Source organism: Pelodiscus sinensis, chromosome 2 (assembly GCF_049634645.1).
Source record: "Pelodiscus sinensis isolate JC-2024 chromosome 2, ASM4963464v1, whole genome shotgun sequence".
NCBI classification, from domain to species: Eukaryota; Metazoa; Chordata; order Testudines; family Trionychidae; genus Pelodiscus; species Pelodiscus sinensis.
In genome coordinates, this window is record NC_134712.1 from 105,589,558 (window position 1) to 105,608,434 (window position 18,877).

Below are 18,877 nucleotides of genomic sequence, written 5' to 3' on the forward strand. Positions count from 1 at the left end.
CTCCTCCCCAAAGCCAGCTCTCCCCCCCCCCCCCCCATGCACTCAGCCCTCCTTCCCCAGAGCAAGGCACCCCCAGTGCTGGGAGCACTTCCCCAATCAAATCCTCCCCCCGCCCACCACCATCCCCGGAGAGCCAGGCACCGAAGGAACGTACCTTTAAAACCACTTCTCCTCCCGCCCCGCTTGGCTGCTTCAGCTTGCAGTATGTAGAGAGCCAGCAGCATTTAGCCAGCAGCTCCCGGGTCTGGTTCAAAGCGTCATATGGGTCAGAGCAGCATGCGCTCCAGTTCCATCCCAGCCCAGCGCCTCCCTAGCGAGGCGCCCGGGGGCAACTACCCCCCCGTCCCTCCTTCGCTACGCCTCTGTCTGATCTGACCCATATTTTATCATCTTCCATCCTCTCCTCTCCTCCACATCCGTCAGCTTTCCCTTAGCACTTAGTTTAAAAACTGCTCTACAACCTTTTTAATGTTAAGTGCCAGGAGTCTGGTTCCATTTTGATTTAGGTACATCCTTCCTGTATAGGCTCCTCCTAGCCCAAAAGTTTCCTCAGTTCCTAATAAATTTAACCCTCTCCTCTCTTCACCATCATCTCATCCACGCATTAAGACTCTGAAGTTTTGCCTGCCTACCTGGCCCTGGGCGTGGAACTGGAAGCATTTCAGAGAACACTAACATAGGAGTCCTGGATTTCAATCTCTTTCCTAGCTGCCTAAATTTGGCCTCCAGAATCTCTCTCCTACCCTTCTCTATGCCATTTGTACCTACATGTACCACAACCACCGGCTCCTCCCCAGTACTACACATCTCCACACACTAACTCTGACCTGGCTAGAGGAAAAGAAAATAAACTCCTCATATCCTTTAGCCCAGGATACTCACTCAACTGTGGGAGACCACAGTTCAGTTCCCCACTCTGCCTAATGAAGGTTTTCTTTTAGATTCCTTAACCACTGGAATACAGGACCAGCATGTAGCCACAGGTGCCCACCCACTTATCATTGAGGCACACAGACAGCAGTGGCATAGCAGCAGAGCACTGGACAAGCGACTTTCTTATCAGCCCCTTTCTGTCCTAGTCATTAGGGCCCAGATCCACAAAAGGAACTTTGGTGCATTGACACTGAATGTCTTGCAACACCTAATTTTTAGACACCTAGAAAAATCAAAGGAACAACAACCGGGGTTGCCAATTCCTGGAAATTTCATCACATGACATAATATTTATTTAAAGATTAATCTTTAATTCCTGGAGACTCAAGTCCAGGACAATCCTGGATGGCTGGCGACCCTGTAACCCACAAAGCCTGAGTTGATTGCCTAGGCTCCCTCAGGGTTGCCAACTTCGTAATATTTAAAAAGCAGACACTCCATCAGCACTGCTGGAACCTCCCCTACCCTGCCTGTTCCCCACAAGTGTAGAGCAATTGTGTCTGCCAAGGTCAAAAATTGTAGTATTCTGGAACAGCATGGCCAGTATGGACACAATTACTTTACATTGGTACTATCCCACTAGCTTAATTAGGAATAGTTCAAATTCACTAGTATAGACCTGGCTTTACTTTAAATTCTCAATCTTAACTTTACATTAACCTTTTTTATCCCTGTAGGAGTTTTATCTAGATTGTGAGTATGATGCAATGCCTTTACTTGGAATCCTCACCTACACTGTATGTCCTTGTGGCTTCCCAGCAACCTAGCTGCAGGAGAATTTCTCTGGCTGCATCGAAGGTTGTTCTTTAATAAGACAATTCAGAAAATAGCAAGGGTGGCTTTTCAACTCACCTTTCCACTCTTCCTTATATATGGCATGAATTTCCAGAACTGCTTAAAACGGAATACTATTCCGTTTTCAGTTTTTCCGGAAAAGGAGCGTCTACATTGGCAGGCTGCTTTTCCGGAAAAGCCCTTTTTCCGGAAAAGCGTCTGTGGCTAATGTAGATGTGCTTTTCCGGAAAAGACTACTGGGCTGTCTACACTGGCCCTTTTCCAGAACAGTGTTCCGGAATAAGGACTTATGCCCGAGTGGAAGCAGAATAGTTTTTCCGGAATAGCGGCTGATTTTGTACAGTAGAGCGTCGTTGCTTTTCCGGAAATTCAAGGGCCAGTGTAGACAGCTCGCAGCTTATTCCGGAAAAGCGGCTGATTTTGCAGAATAAGTGGCCCAGTGTAGACACAGCCATAATGTTTACTATTTCTTAACACCCATTGCACGGTGATTGTAGCTGTGAATGAATAGGAATTTTGACCTTGTGGTGAAATTAAAAATTTCACACATTTAATAGTGGTATAAAGATTGATGATAGGTTATTCTAACTCCTTTTTTCTTTACTGTGGTAGAGGAGTTGAGTCTAATGTCAAAGTCTGATGTCAAAAATATCCCCCATTACAAGAATATTTCCCTCTAGGATGCTTTAAAGTATATTGAAGTTTACTTCTCAGGAGCAAATATTCTGTAGAATTCAGTACCGCCTAATGATACATTATGTATGACTAGCAATATAACTAAAATCATGGGATTAGTAATATAACATGAGCCTTCATCTTACTCTTGTTTAGTAAGCCAGATTCATGAAAGAGCTACTTGTTCATTCTTCCATCTGGGAGAGTGGAAAAGAGAGACACCATCTTAACACTCATGCATTTATTTCAAGGATTCTCACTGCAGGGATGTAGGAAGCTACATTTGTGTTGCTTGTGTGTTGAGAAGGATTTGACTCATTTTAGTGTGGAAAATGGGAATTCAATTACCAGGATTACATAGTACTTCTACTATAGCTGCCAAACTTTCATCTCCTAGTTTTAATGCAAGTTCATGATCAAAATGTAAACCAAATTTATCTTTCCCACAAGTATCAAAAAATATCATGGCATAACATGAAAGAATAATAAATATAGCCCTGGAATAATTACAAGTGTATAGCGGGGCTCTGCTGTGGTCTTTAACTACAAGGTCAAAGCTTACACAATTTATGAATGCCTATAGAAACAAAAAACTAAGCTTGTACATCCAGAGGTAATTTGGGTCTACTTTATAGCTATTACAGTTTTTACAATGTAAATTATGGTAGAGCTCACATATTCTTGTTATGATTCCCAGGCACTTCTCCTGTTCCTGAAATATCTGTTGGAAAATGAAAGATTAGTATGAATATGGGAGAATGTAGACTGATACGAAAACAAAAAATGATGGTGTTCCAACATGATTGATCAGGATTTTTCTTTTATTATATGAATTATTATTTCTGTTTACTTTTAGTTCCCTAAAGTTCATGATAGAAAAGAAGGAAAATAATTCTTTTTTTAAAATTCTAATGGCTAACATTACACCTATGTGTTACAAATTTAAACAAGAATTAGCAGTGCAGAAGAAAATCTAGTAGAGAATAATTTACAATAATTGCTTTTTAATATTTCTTGTTCTCAAGATGAAGAAAAAATATATTTAAAGTATTCACTATTTAAAAGAAGTCCTACAGATGAAAAAATATTCTGAGCGTGGAAAGTCACAAATATGAGCAATACATTGTCACAGATATTTTTTTTTTTACAATGGGCTGCTTCACCAGTCAAGTGAATTGTCTTTGTAGTGCCATGGAGATGTTAGCATACCTCAGCTGAGTGTTTTCAAGCTTGTAAAATCAAATAGCTTCAATGGAAATATATGGATAAACCCATACCATGGAGATGTATATTTAATAGAGGTGAATACAGTGCAGAAAGAAATTACAAAGATTCCAGAATTGGATTTTAAGCAAATGAATACTTGAGGCACTGACAAAATCATTAAACAGCCGGCCCCAGTTCACCAGTCCATCCTTATTCAACACAGTACTTTGGCACATGTTTAATTTAAGCACCTTTAAATTATTCCATGGGCGTGGTCCCTAAGCATAGGTTTAAATTCTTGGTGATTAGGGGCCTAATTGATTATGAATTAGTGAAGAGAGATATTAAGTAAATCAATTTAAATACATTTTAAATACATGTTAAATACATTTAACAGTAGACCTAGTTTGTCGAAGAGGGTTCTGGCTGTCGAGACTGCTTGCTGTGTATCTTGTTGTGTAGAGCTCGTTACTAGACAGTCATTTAGGTAAGGGAATATCGTAATTCGGTTTTTGCATAAGTGTGCAAGCACTACTGTGAGTACTTTTGAGAATACTCGTGGGGCTGTTGACAATCTGAATGGTAGCACTCTGTATTGAAAGTGTCTGTGCTTTATTGTGAAATGGAGGAATCTCCTGTCTGATGGGTTAATTCATATGTAGAATAGGCATCCTGGAAGTCGAGGGTAGACATCTATGGTCCTTTTTCCAGGGCAGGTGATGATGGATTGAGCTGTCGATTGACAGATCTCATCATCTATGATGCCGTTGGTGAGTGACTAAACTAATCCTTGATTGGCAGAGCCGATTACAGATGTCACAGAAAAAGCCGCCAACTGCAGGCTATGTATGTTCTTTTCGGATCCTGCACTTTTCCTGCAATGCCTGGATACGCTGACTCTCAAAGCAATTAAGAGCCTATAAAATGGTTTGTTGCCAGGGCAATCTGTCCTGAACTAGAGTTTCCAGATCATTGGGAGATATGCCGCATGACTTCATATTGGCCTTTAAGATGTCTTTATAGCGCTTATACTGACCACCGATAGAGCACTTTCCATGAGCAAGCTGGCCATAGAAGACCATCTCTGGTATCCGTGTATCATCCAGCCTCATAACATGGCCAATCCAGCAAAACTGTTTGTTCATAAGCATTGCTTCCATGCCCATGACACCACACAGCTTAAGAACCTCTGTATTAGGAATTTTGTCCCACCAATTCATGTGGGCAATCTTCCTCAGACAACGCATATGGAACTGATCAAGCTTCAAAACATGGTGACAATATATTGTCCATGACTCTGAGCCATACAGCAGGACATTCAGGACAACAGCCTGATAAACTGCTATCTTGGTATGGAGTTTAATACCATGGGCATTCCATAGGCGTTTGATCAATTTTCCAAAGGCAGCGCTGGCTTTAGCTAGTTGAGCAGCTACATCATGATCAATGTTTATGCTAGAGGACAGTACACTTCCCAGGTAGCAGAACTTGTCAACAGCCTTAAGGACAATGGCCCTATCCTTTTTCCAAGGCAGGTATAATCACAGCCAGCGTAACCATCTTGAAGAGTTGGTATTTGACAAACCAGTTGAGTTTGTGGAGATCCAAAATGGGTCTCCAGCCCCATGACTTCTTGGTGGTAAGGAAATAATGGGAGTAGAAACCCTTGCCCCTGTGTTGTTTGAGTACCTCTTCTATAGCCCCTAAGGTTATGAGGCATTCCGCCTCTTGCAAGAGTAAGTTTTCATGAGAAGGGTCCCTGAAAAGGGACAGGCAGAGGGGTGAATGGGGGACAGTTATGAAAGGAATGCAATAGCCAGTTGTTATGATTTCTAACACCCACTTGTCGGTGGTGATGGCAGGCCATGTTGGATAGAAGTCAACTATTCTGTTGCCAAATATCATAGATGATTCTGCTTGTTGCCTTGGAAATTTCAGGATTGTGAGACCCTCGACCAGGACTTCAAATCTGTTGTTTGGATGTCAGCGGTTGCTGGATAGAAGAATGTTCAGACATCTGTCTGTGTCTATTTTGATGTTGTCTACATCTATTGTTGAAGTGTCACTGCTGTTGGTTGAACGCTGGAGGTCTGTATCTTTGTTGGAATGATCTATTTTGTTTCTTATAACAGGTACCTGGATGCCCAACATTCTGAATGTGGCCCTTGAATCTTTCAGGGTGTGGAGGGACGTGTTTGTGGACTCCACAAATAGTTTTGTACCCTCAAATGGAAGGTCCTCTACAGTGGTTTGAGCCTCTCTGGGAAAGCCTGAGAGCTGAAGCCAAGAAGCCCTCCTCATCACCACAGCTGAGGCGAAAGATCTGGCTGCTGTGTCTGCTGAGACCAGCGCAGCTTGGAGGACTATGCGTGCTATAAGTATACCCTCTTTAATGTTGCTTTGAATTGTTCTACCTTTGTGTCTTGAACAGAATCAATAAAGGAAGCTAGACAATCAAATATGCGATGTGTATACTTTGCTAATAATGCAACGTAGTTAGCTATTCTGATCTGTAGGCTTGCTGATGAGTGCCCCTTTATTTCCCCATCGTATCCATCCTCTTCCAGTCCCTATCATTGGGAGCTGTATATGTATTTTGTCGTCTCCCTCTTTGATGGACAGCATCTACCACCAGAAAATTTGGTTTTAGATGGGAGAACAGGAATTCTACTCCCTAGGGAGCTACATAGTACTTTCTGTCTGCTCTCTTGTAGGTTGGTGGGATTGTGGCTGGGGTGTTCCATACATTTTTGGCCAGATCCATAAGATCCTTGTTCATGGGGATGGCTAGTTTTGGATGGAGAGACATTTGTAAAATGTTTGTGAGCTTATGTTGCATCTGTGGAGCATCTGAGAGAGGGATCTCTAGGGCTTCTACCACTATCTTGAAAAGCTCCTGGAATGATCTAGTACCGTCCCCTGTTGTTGATGGCGGAGGCATTATCATGTTGTTAGGTGACATAGCTGAAGTGTGTGTGGATGGAGAGGAGGGTGGACTGTGTTCTTCCCCCGTAATATCTCCATTCTGCTTGACTGTGCCTGAGCTGTAATTTTCTATGGACTGCATTGTTGGTGCCTGGGACCGCAGTGTCACAGGTGGATGTTGTGGCTATGTAGATTGTTGTTGTCTGTAGCAAGCCAAGGGTCCCAATATGGCCTGTTAGGCGTGACTGGTGGTGGTATCCACTGCGGTGTTCATCCTGAATGGCAGTATATGACATATGGGGAAGTATATGGCACAGTCTCTATGTTAAAATATAATAATACCACAAGGCATGATTAATAACATCCTGAGTCACTGCCTTGGGTTTATATTTGTATGTCTTGTACAAATGTGCTCAAACCTTTATGTTTGGGCTTTATGTTTCTGTTTTCAAAGCACACATTTATTAGCACTGATATGGTCTGAAAGTAAAAATGTCCAGTAGCTACAATATATCATAACTTAAAACTAGAGGAGCTAAGCAAGTGATATTTTTATTTATAATGTTATTTGTTAAAGTATTCTTGATACAGATTAGCTTTCTTTGCTCAAATTTACTATTTTATGCCTTGAAATGAAAAGTGCAATAAGTGGTATGAAAACATGTCTACTTTCACAGTAACTTCTTTGTGTAGTTCTATATCCAATGCTGGCTTGCTATGGTGATTTTTTTTAACAGAGCTATTCATTACTGCATCACAACATACACCCCTCAATTTTCTGCAGCAGCAATATTTTATGGAAGCTACTGCCTCTTTCCCCCCGGCATTGCAAACAACACCAGACTCAAATATTTGTGTTAAAAACGACACTGGCCCTTTGTCCACTGGTACTAATACACCAACCACTGAATAATGGTAGTGAACAAGCTACTAATTAGTTCCTCAAAACACTTTTCCCAACTATTAACTCAGATTTATCTGAATTGAGCGGGAACCCAACTGTTCTATACCCAAGCAAAAATGCCTGTTACCTGTTAGAAAGTCAGGAAAAGGTGAACAACAGACAGGTACTAATGAAGGCATAGAATGACCAGGTTACTAGTGATATCTCCACATGCCTACATGAGCATGGGTGCACATAAACACATATCTTGTGCTCTAGTGACCTCATGGACATGTTGAAAAACCAGAGGGTGAAGACCAGAATCATGATTCTCTGCCTAAGGGGAGAACAAAGACCTAACAGTTCCACCAGAGAACAAAAGCCTATCAGTAATTTATTATTCTTCAATTTGGGTGATAGTGAGTGATATGGAGTGAAGCTCAAATAGACCCAAATGTATGCAAAACTGTGTACAGGCAGGGATATCAGAAATTGGATAATGTTCATATAGTGCTTGGTGCTATGGTATGAAGAGAAGAACCTTAGGAGATGGCAAAGACCATGCAAAAACCGTATGCATAGGGTTAAATTCACATCCCATGTTTTTAACTGAGCAAAGCATCCACATTTAGAAAAACACTTTAGCATAAATGACATTGCAAATAGGGATGGACTTAAATGCATGCTTAAGTGCATTCTTGAATATGCAATGGTGAATAATTCCACCAATTTATATGCCAAGTCTTTGCAGGGCAGGGCTTTGTACACAAACAATACAAGAGAACTGAGAGGTGATAAAAAAGCAATCCAAATCAACAGTGAAATTAAGCACACACTGGAATTTTTATTGCTTTTTTAAATACACATATTTTGTAGAATTTTGCAATTGTGATTTTGTTTAGTTAACACTATTCAGCAGGGATATAAGTCTATGAATCAGTTACAATGTAATATAGATGTATTCATAAATCTTAAGTGTTATTATGATTTGCATTGAAATCAACTTTATTTTTAAAAGGCAAAGTAATAAAAAAAGACTAAAAAATGTCATTCAGAAGCTGAATGAACAAAATAGAAATCAGAATTACTTGATTCATATTCACTGAAAAGTAAGTCCGGAGGGTTATAATACATTTTAAAAGCTGTTTGCGTATTCAAAAATGTTATACTCATAACATCTCACACACAAACCTTGGTTTTACAATGAATAAAAAGAAACCTTTCATGAGAGATTAAAAACTGAAACATCAAATGATTCAATATCTTCAAGGATCTTGTTTTATCATTTTTATATTTTAACATTTGCTGCAGAGCTCAGATTTTTCACTCTTGTCTGTCATTCATCACTATGTGGGGAGAAAGAACGCTGTTTCATAAGCAAAGTATTCCGACTGTGAGGGGGGAAAGGTCCATTTTAACTCCCATTTTATTCATATTAATTCTTATTTCTATTTTTAAGTATTTGGGAGGTACTCAGATTCTCCAGTGATGAAGGCAGCAGAGACAGATAGACATATGTGCTAAGTGGACTGGTAAATATGAGCAATGAAGAATAGCTCCATCTACTAAGATGAGAAAGGCTTGTCTTGCATACATACAAGTTCAGATAATGTTCTAGTCCTCAGAAAAATGTAGCCTATTATGTTTTTGCAGTTGATTGAGCGTCAGCTAGATGTGAACCTCCATTGTATAATTTTGGTTTTATATTTTAAACTTCTGCCACTTTACGGATAGTTTAATATTACTCACACTTTTCACTAAAAATTTAAAGGAAAAATCTAATCTAGTGACAAGGGAACTGGACTGGGAGTTCGGAGACCTGAGTTATTTTCCTGGATCTGCTACTATGTGATCTTGGGCAAATCATATCACCTCTTTGTGCTTGTTTCCTCTTCCAACTTTGTCTTGTCTATTTAGACAATAGGCTCTTTAGGCCGTAAGTTGCCTCCCACTATGTACATAGGCAGGGCCTAACACAGTGGGTCTCTAATCTTGGCTAGGCCATCCAGGCCCTACTATAATGTAAATAATAAATAACAACAGTACATGTATTTTAAAATAACCTATAACATGAAACAAGTATTTTTCAATTAATAAGAAAATTACAATTGACAGTTGTTTAACTATACAAAACTATTGACAAATAATCCATAGAAAGAGAAAATGGGCCAAATTTTCCTATCACTTCAGGCTGCATAAGGTGTAAATGAAGGCCGAGTGAGGCCCAATAGAAACAAAAGTGATTTAAAAAAAAGTTGATCTGAAAGAAATTTTATTCCTACTGGAAGGTTGAGAAATGTTGTTTACAGGAACAAAAAATTACTCTCGTTAATGTGGTCACACCATATGTAGTTCTTTTATCCAGATCCATGGTGTCCAACCAGTTCTGAAGCAGTATAGTGGCTACTGCTATAGAGAACTAGCCATACTCAAACAGCCAAATAGCCACAGGTGGCTAGTGGCTAGCATGTTGAACACCATGGATATAGAACACAAAAGCTACCTGCTACAAAATGCCAGGCACTATCTGGAATAGGAAGAGACCATCATCTTCAGGCACAGCTATGGACCTCACTTCAGTGTCAGGCCATAGAGTTGAGTGGGAGTTGATGTTGATGGAAAGAAGGTTTTTTGAGGTGAGGAACAAGTTCCATGCTAAAGAATGTGATCTGTTTGGCTAATTCAGAGAAAGTATTTTATTTGAGAAAAGACAGAAATTCCTAAAGTAGCATAAATTTAGACTTTTTGCTGTTTAATTTATAGCTTTCAAAGCTGTCAAAGACTGTGACCAATTCCAGAAAATTAGTCTGGATTCAAATGGAATGCTAAAAATGTATGTCTGCCTACATCAACGTTATGAAGGATTTTGAGGTAGTGTGAAACATACTGATTTTGAAAAGTACAAAATGTTTATACTTTAGAGAGTTTTGGCCATGGAGACTCCACAGTTTCCCCCAAATCAACAGGTGTACAACTCAATCACAGTGTCAAAGAGGAAAAGAGTTTCCCTTTATCATATCATCAAATGCATTTGGGATTCCCTCTTCTATACACTACTATCACTATTCAGAAAATACCTGAAAAATGGCATCCCCAAATGAGCACCTTTAATATCATCAGTGATGTCTACACCTGGAAGAAGAGTATTTTGAGGACACAAACTAAAAACTAGCCAAGGAGATTCTTAAAGGGCTTTCAAAGTATTTAGAAAGTATGTAATGACATCCAAAGGAATATTGACCCTGAATGAATAGAGAAGGATTATCTGTGTCAGGAAAACATGTACTTAATGTTTTAATTTTTTTTAATAATGGAATTTATATGTTGTGTGTTTTCCAGGTGAGAACAACTCATTGTTTCTCAATTTGCAGACAGAAATTGCAGTTAATCCAATTTTTCTTTGCATTCCCTACTACATACAAAGATCAGAGAACCAATTTTTAGCATAATCCATCAGGCAGGAAGGGTCTTATGAAGAAGTGTACAATGACTGCATTTCCAGGTGAGTGTTTTTATACAGAGCTCCTTGCAATGACAAAGACAGTTCCATCATGAGGCCCATTTTTCAGATGAATTATTTGGCCTGACGGAGGGCCAAGAACAGTGATTTTCTATGCCAAGAATAGATTATAAATTGGGTATAAATTAGATTCTCCTTTTAAAAAAATAAACTGATGGGAAGTTACTAGTGGATTTCCCCAAGAATTGTTCTTGGGATCAATCTTATTTAATATTTCCTTTAATGACCTTGGCACAATAGTAGGAGTGTGCTCATGAAATGTGCTGATGTCACCAAGTAGGAAAGCATTATCTACTCAGAGAAGGATTGGAATGTTATACAGGAATAACTGAATGGCTTAGCGCATAGGCATCAACTTTCAAAAGTGCTGGGGGAGGAGGGAGGTACTTGACCCATGGCTCTGCTCCAGGCCCTGCTCCAACTTCACACCTTCCCCAACACCCCACCTCCACCCTGTCCGAGCTCCATCCCTTCCCCACCTCTTCCTACCCAGTTCTGTTCACTCCCCTGAAAGCACTGCATCCTCGCTTTTTCCCCCCTCCTTCCTGAGTCTCCAAAACACCATGAAACTGATTGTGGGGAGTGGGAAGCATGGGAAGAGAGGGGGAAGCGCTGATCTCTGGGGCCGACTGGTGAACAGGAGACACTGAGGGGAGGGGGAACTGATAGGGGTTGCCGGTGGTACTCAGCACTCACCAATTTTTCCGCAGGGGTACTCCAGCTCCAGAATGCCCATGGAGTCAGGGCATATGACTAGAGAACTGGAGTAATAGAAATGAGATAAAATGTAATGGAACAATGTGGAAGGACTAATACTTAGGGACTAATAAGATTTTAGGTATAAATTGGGAACTTATCAATTAGAAACGTCAGAGGAAGAGCATGACCTGACTGTATTAGTCACAAAACTCCTATGAACCACCGCTGTAATGTGGCTATAAAAAGAGCAAATGTGGTTGAAGGAGGTATCATCAGAGGTATGTCCAGTAGAGATAGGGAAATATTACTACCATTATACAAGGCAATAGTAAAGCCTGATCTAGAATTCTGCATACAGTTCTAGTCACCCATGTGCAAGAGAAATTATTTCACACTGAAACAGGTGAAGAGACAGGGTACTAGGATGATCAGGAGAATGGAGATCTTACAAGAAGATACTAAAAAACTGAGAGACTGTATTTCTCTATGGTGAATACAGGATACCTAGAAAAATAGCTTGAATTCAAGCAAGTTCAATGGCAATTTCAGATTTATACCATGGTAAGTAAAAACAGAATTTGGCTGACCACCCTTAGCTTACTTCACTGCATCTAAGTGCTGCAAGAGTTATCAAAAAATGGACTATTTTACATAATATATTAAAAGGGAAAACTTAAATATAATACAAAAAGGTAAGTTAAGGATACTGTTTTGGCTTCTTTGTTGAGTTTTCTGGAGTATGTTGGAGTCTAACTGTTAAAATTGCTTTAATATGTGAATGACTATGGATCCATTGGGAAAGTCCATTAATTAAAAAAAGACTCAGATGAAAAATTATACGACAGGCCATGACATTAAAGTATGCACACTCTATGATATATAACTATTTATGTACACACTGTATAACATTTATTATTTAGAATGCTGACACTAAACACTTAGACTGTAACATCTATCACTGTCTATTGTTTATGTATTTCTGAATGCACACAAAGTGCAAAATCCAGTCCTGCAAAAGCATTGGAACTTGTCATAGCAGTAAACTCTTTTTCTGGGTAGGTGTGTGTCAATTCTCCAGGAAGGAGCGTGGCTGCCTGATGCTGGGGAGGGGAGAGGCACTAGCCTGGGAAGAAGCCAGTGGCCATAATGGGGAAGCTGAGGAGGTGTAGGATAGGGACCAGTGGCCAAGTGGGCATAGAAGGGGCAGGTCTTGGGCTTCCATCCCCAAGCCAGCAGTTCACCCACTGCCCATGATCAACCTGAAAGAATCCATGAGATATGAGTATGTAAAAAACAACCGTGTACATCAGAGGTGCCATAATGATGACTGAAAGCAAATATCACACATTTGAATTTGACTGCTGAATACTTTAGGCAGGTCCTAAAGGATTTCACAAAGATAGTTCTGTAACTGAAGTATTTGACATATATGACAACAGTAACTCAGGGTATGTCTAGACACACCAGAGGCATCCCGGAAAAACTCTGCCATGTCCAGGGAATGCATTTGCTCTTCCGCTTTTTTTTTGCCCAAGAGCAAACACGCTTTTTTGAGGAGCCTTGTATACCTCATCTAGTCGGGGCCAAATGGTGGAAAAGCCTCTTTGGGAAAAGCAATAGGAAAAAGCTACGCAAATTGCGTTTTCAAAAAACGGTGATAGTGTAGATCTAGCCTCAGTGAAAACTGAAGAACAAGAGCACCAGACAGGATCTAAAAATGGTATGGTATAGTATCATAGAATCATAGAATAACAGGACTGGAAGGGACCTCAAGAGGTCAGCGAGTCCAGCCCCCCGCCCTCAAGGCAGGACCAAGCTCCGTCTACACCATCCCTGACAGATGTCTATCTAACCTGTTCTTAAATATCTCCAGAGAGGGAGATTCCACCACCTCCCTTGGCAATTTATTCCAATATTTGACCACCCTGACAGTTAGGAATTTTTTCCTAATGTCCAATCTAAACCTCCCCTGCTGCACTTTAAGCCCATTACTCCTTGTCCTGTCCTCAGAAACCAAGAGGAACAAATTTTCTCCTTCCTCCTTGTGACACCCTTTTAGATATTTGAAAACCGCTATCATGTCCCCCCTTAATCTTCTTTTTTCCAAACTAAACAAGCCCAGTTCATGAAGCCTGGCTTCATAGGTCATGTTCTCTAAACCTTTAATCATTCTTGTCGCTCTTCTCTGTACCCTTTCCAATTTCTCCACATCTTTCTTGAAATGTGGCGCCCAGAACTGGACACAGTACTCCAGCTGAGGCCTAACTAGTGCAGAGTAGAGCAGCAGAATGACTTCACGAGTTTTACTTACAACACACCTGTTGATACAACCTAGAATCATATTTTCTTTTTTTGCAACAGCATCACACTGTTGACTCATATTCAACTTGTGGTCCACTATGACCCCTAGATCCCTTTCCGCCATGCTCCTTCCTAGACAGTCGCTTCCCATCTTGTATGTATGGAACTGATTGTTCCTTCCTAAGTGGAACACTTTGCATTTCTCTTTATTAAATCTCATCCTGTTTACCTCTGACCATTTCTCTAACTTGCTAAGGTCATTTTGAATTATGTCCCTATCCTCCAAAGAAGTCGCAACCCCACCCAGTTTGGTATCATCTGAAAACTTAATAAGCGTACTCTCTATCCCAATATCTACATCATTGATGAAGATATTGAACAGTACGGGTCCCAAAACAGACCCTTGAGGAACTCCACTTGTTATCCCTTTCCAGCAGGATTTAGAACCGTTAACAACAACTCTCTGACTATGGTTATCCAGCCAATTATGCACCCACCTTATCGTGGCCCTATCTAAGTTATATTTGCCTAGTTTATCAATAAGAATATCATGCAAGACCGTATCAAATGCCTTACTAAAGTCTAGGTATATGACATCCACCGCTTCTCCCTTATCCACAAGGCTCGTTATCTTATCAAAGAAAGCTATCACATTAGTTTGGCATGACTTGTTCTTCACACACTCATGCTGGCTATTCCCTATCACTTTATTACCTTCCAAGTGTTTGCATATGATTTCCTTAATTACCTGCTCCATTATCTTCCCTGGGACAGACGTTAAACTGACCGGTCTGTAGTTTCCTGGGTTGTTCTTATTCCCCTTTTTATAGATGGGCACAATATTTGCCCTTTTCCAGTCTTCTGGAATCTCCCCTGTCTGCCATGATTTTTCAAAGATCATAGCTAAAGGCTCAGATACCTCCTCTATCAGCTCCTTGAGTATCCTGGGATGCATTTCATCAGGACCTGGTGACTTGCTGACATCTAACTTTCCTAAGTGATTTTTAACTTGTTCTTTGTGTATCCTATCTTCTAAACTTACCCTCTCTCTGCTTGTATTCACTACGTTAGGCACACCTCCAGACTTCTCGTGAAGACCGAAACAAAGAAGTCATTGAGCATCTCCACCATTTCCAAGTTCCCTGTTACTGCTTCTCCCTCCTCACTAAGCAGTGGGCCTACCCTGTCTTTGGTCTTCCAAATACTAGGTGACTGGCAGATGCCCTGTTCCTCAATGGAAAAAGTTCTAAACTTGACATCCAATAAACAACCAATTTAAAATTCTTCTGTGACTATATAGTTCAAAAGTCACCTGAGAATGTGAGAGCACTCCCAGCATAAGCACTCCTTCTTGCCAGAGGCTTTTCTAATGGTGATGTATCAAAGTCCATCACCAGTAGAGATGTTGAAGAAGTCCAAGACTTGCATAGTACTCAGGAAAAAACAGACACAAGAATGCTTCTACATGCTGAATGTGCCAATATGGCTTTTGGGTCTCTGGGTGTCAAAGGAACCATAGTAATTATGTAGGGTGACCAAATGTCCCAGTTTTATAGAGACAGTCCTGATATTGAGAGCTTTGTCTTACACCGAAGCCTATTACCCTCTACCCCAGCCCAATTTTTCACATTTGCTGTTTGGTCACCCTATAATTATGTCATCTGACACAGATGTTTTGGTCCTTGCTGTTCACTACTTTTTAAATATGGAACACCGAGAAGATTTGCCCAGTGTTACATGGGTTGTTAACTCAAATTTTTTCTTCGCTGAAATCATTGTTCTGGAGTGGAGCTGGGGATGAGGGGTTCAGTGTGCAGGCTTCCCCGGGGAAAGAGGACAGCCCCAGCCCTCTCTCACTACAGCAACTTGGGGCCAGGCAAAACGCACCTGTCCATGGCTGCTGCAGTTACAGCGAGTACAGCCGAGGGAGGAGTTCATGTCTCCCAGCGGGGTGGGGGGGGCAGACAGATGCACAGACCATAGCCACACAAACAGACAAACTCTCTGAAATACATAGTAGATAGCTGAGCTGGTCCCCATCTCTAGCCCCTGGCTACTCCCCATGATCATTCCACAGTATAACTGTCTCTCCTACCAGGCCCTGACCTTTCCATTTTACGAGAAACAATCAAATTCCATTGTCCTGGTACAACTAAACACTGATCTTTCTTTAAGTTATGATCACAGGAAACTGCATACCAGATGTGGTGGTCCTAACTCTTACCATTTAGAAGGAGTTCTTGAACAAACAGACTCACAGATGAATCCGGGGACACACAGATGCACAAACTCTCTAAAATATATAGTAGATTAGAAAACACATGGACTGAAACAGGCACCATTACCAGGACAACTATCAAGTGCCACTTCATACCTGTGCATACAATTTGTGAGGTACTCACTCCACTACTGTAACATTCTTCCTGCTTTATATGTGTTAACAGCATTTGACGCAGTGTCATCCCTGTTTGGTACTGGGGAAGGGGGAACATGTTTAATGTTGTCACAGTGAAGGGAACTTACCTCTTAAGATATCTTGCCAAATTGGGAGAGAGTAAGGCTATGTCTAAACTGCAGGCTTCTTTTGGAAGAAGCTTTTCCTGAAGAGAGCGTCTGAAAAAACTTCTTCCTAAAGAGAGCGTTCACACTGCCAGAGCACATTGAAAAAGCAATGGACGCTATCTTACATTTCAGCTGTGATTACTATGGACAGAATGGCCACCAGGGCATCTGTGCTTTTTCCTCTTCTTTCACAAGAACTCCCTCTTCCTCATCCACACACACCTTTTTCCAAAAGAGCTCTTTCGGAAAAAGGCTTCTTCCTCGTAGAAAGAGGTTTACCAATGTTGGAAAAAACCCTCTGTTCTTTTGATTTTTTTTCAAAAGAACATGCTTGCAATGTGAACATAAGTGAAGTTTTTCGGAAAAATGGTAATTTTTCTGAAAAAACTCTGCAGTGTAGACATAGCCTGACAAACTATAATTTCTCCAACAAAGAAGTTTGTAGCAGTACAGTACTATAGGACCAAAAAGAAGGAAAAAAGGAGCCCCACAGAAATTGCTTACGATTCAATATATCAAAAAGGACAAGACAATGGCCAAACTTACACCATGTGAGGACAGTTTTGAAGAACAAGTCAAAAGAGCATCTTGTCAAAGATTTGAGTGTTCTTGCACATACATAAGCCACATATTGGATCACCATTGCAACCAATGGGATGGAAAAATGTGTATGGAGTGCACATGCAAAACACATTTAAAATACCTGTCATTTTCATTTTAAGTATGTTTCAAAAGGTAACTAGACTTTAAATCAAAGCTATTTTAAAACTGAACATTTATCATTTGTTATTATAAATATGTAAAATAACATTCCCAACTGAATAAAATCTCCAAATCAGAATATGGTTTTGAAAAGGAAAATGCCTATAGATGCATTCATAAGAGAAATCAGGAAAATCTATCTTTTATTGGTAAACTTCCTAGAGTGGAGGAGAGTTATGCAAAGATCTCCAAGCTGCAGCCCACAGTAAAGGCACATATTTTGTAAATAACGCAAATCACTGAGAAATCTGTGGGGGAGGATCCTTTCTTAAAATGGGAAATCACTGTTCATTTACAAGGCTGGGTTAGTTAGTTAGCTGTTTGTGTGTTGAGGGGAAGAAGGCAGAGAGACATTTTCCTAGCTTCCTACATATTCAAACACTTCACTGAGAAAATCCTAACTTGACGTTGTGTGTGTGCTGAGTAGCAACCCACGGTCTATAAGGGAAACGTTGACACCACAGGCAAGCAGCGCTTGTGGGCGCAGCTGCAGCACTGAGCCAGTGGTGTAACAGCAACGAGCCTCTAGGCACCCCTCCGCCACACGAACTCACTTCACCGCAAGTATGAATGCAATGTCTTCCGATGCCGTGTGAAGCTGACATGCTGCAAAAGGGAGCTTCGCAGACAGCAGCAGCTCTGGAAAAGCCCATGTAAAGGTGTAGATTACATCAAAATGTCCAGCTGCATAGGGGTAACCCCCAGTTGCTTACCTTTGTTCCTCTCCCCCAGCGGTTAGGGCATGGCATGAAGTTTTAAGCTCTGGAGCTATTTCTTCCTTAGCCCAGCTCCTGTTAAGCTTGCAATTGCAATAGTTTCTTCGGCGCTTAACAGCAGCTGCTGAGACAGTGAACTGACAACAGCCTGCTTCAGGTAAGAAAAAGAAAAAAAAAAGAAATAAAAGAAAAACGTCTCTTTTGCAGATGCTCTTCCCTCTCCCTCCACTTGCTTACTCCTCTACCCGGTTCACTTCTTTCTCTCTATCATTCTCCAACTCAGCTCCTTTCCTTCTCCCCTAAGGAGGATTTTAGCAGCAGCACGTCCAGGATCTCGGCTGACAAAAAGAGCTGGGATGGGCGGCTGGAGGACCCACATCTGGGGTGCCAGGGGAAGGGATACACAACCGCCAAGGTCTGCTGCTCATAGCAATTCATACACGCGGTGTGTGTCTGAAAGCACCGCCTCCTCCTCCCTTACAAAGGGCAAATTCATTTTTACATTTCATGAATACAGTACAGAAACCAGGGGTCGGTGCCTGAGGATTCCCACAGCCACTGAATGTTTGATGGCGAGCACAGCAGAAAGAAAGAGGCTCACTCTGAAAAGAAAAGACTCGTCTATTCTGGACAAAGTCCATTTAAATCGCCTGTTGTCAACAAACCATGATCATACCTTTGATTTTAAATGCTAAAGACCTTTCAAAATCCAAAATGTCCCTCCTTACACTGTTTATTTAATTTATCTTTTTTAATTTTGGACAATGAGAATCAAAACGGCTTTCACTTTGAATTACAGTTAGTGTAATAACTCTCATGCTGAATAGGTTGATTGCATAATAATAATAAAACTTTGTTATTGATGTTAATAAAGACTTTATTTTTTTTTATTATTATTAT

The 18,877-nt window shown here is 40.7% G+C and overlaps 1 protein-coding gene and 1 long non-coding RNA gene across 3 annotated transcripts in view; one reads left to right on the top strand and one right to left on the bottom strand.

The window, feature by feature from the left end:
- The window catches only part of LOC142827161 (uncharacterized), a 46,316-nt gene extending 40,027 nt beyond the window's left edge, over positions 1 to 6,289 (top strand). Inside the window, exon 4 of the long non-coding RNA XR_012901628.1 lies at positions 5,742 to 6,289. This is a non-coding gene — a long non-coding RNA (uncharacterized LOC142827161). The remainder of the gene's footprint in view (positions 1 to 5,741) is intronic.
- Positions 1 to 18,556, bottom strand: part of RNF144B (ring finger protein 144B) — a 138,343-nt gene extending 119,787 nt beyond the window's left edge. Inside the window, exons 1-2 of one of the 2 annotated variants that reach the window (XM_006121824.4) lie at positions 17,975 to 18,556; positions 3,079 to 3,124 (exon numbers count right to left, since the gene is read on the bottom strand). The gene's annotated coding sequence lies outside the window, so the exon portion shown is untranslated. The remainder of the gene's footprint in view (positions 1 to 3,078; positions 3,125 to 17,974) is intronic. The other variant, XM_014572942.3, reaches the window with a different exon arrangement.
- Positions 18,557 to 18,877: the final 321 nt, after the last annotated feature.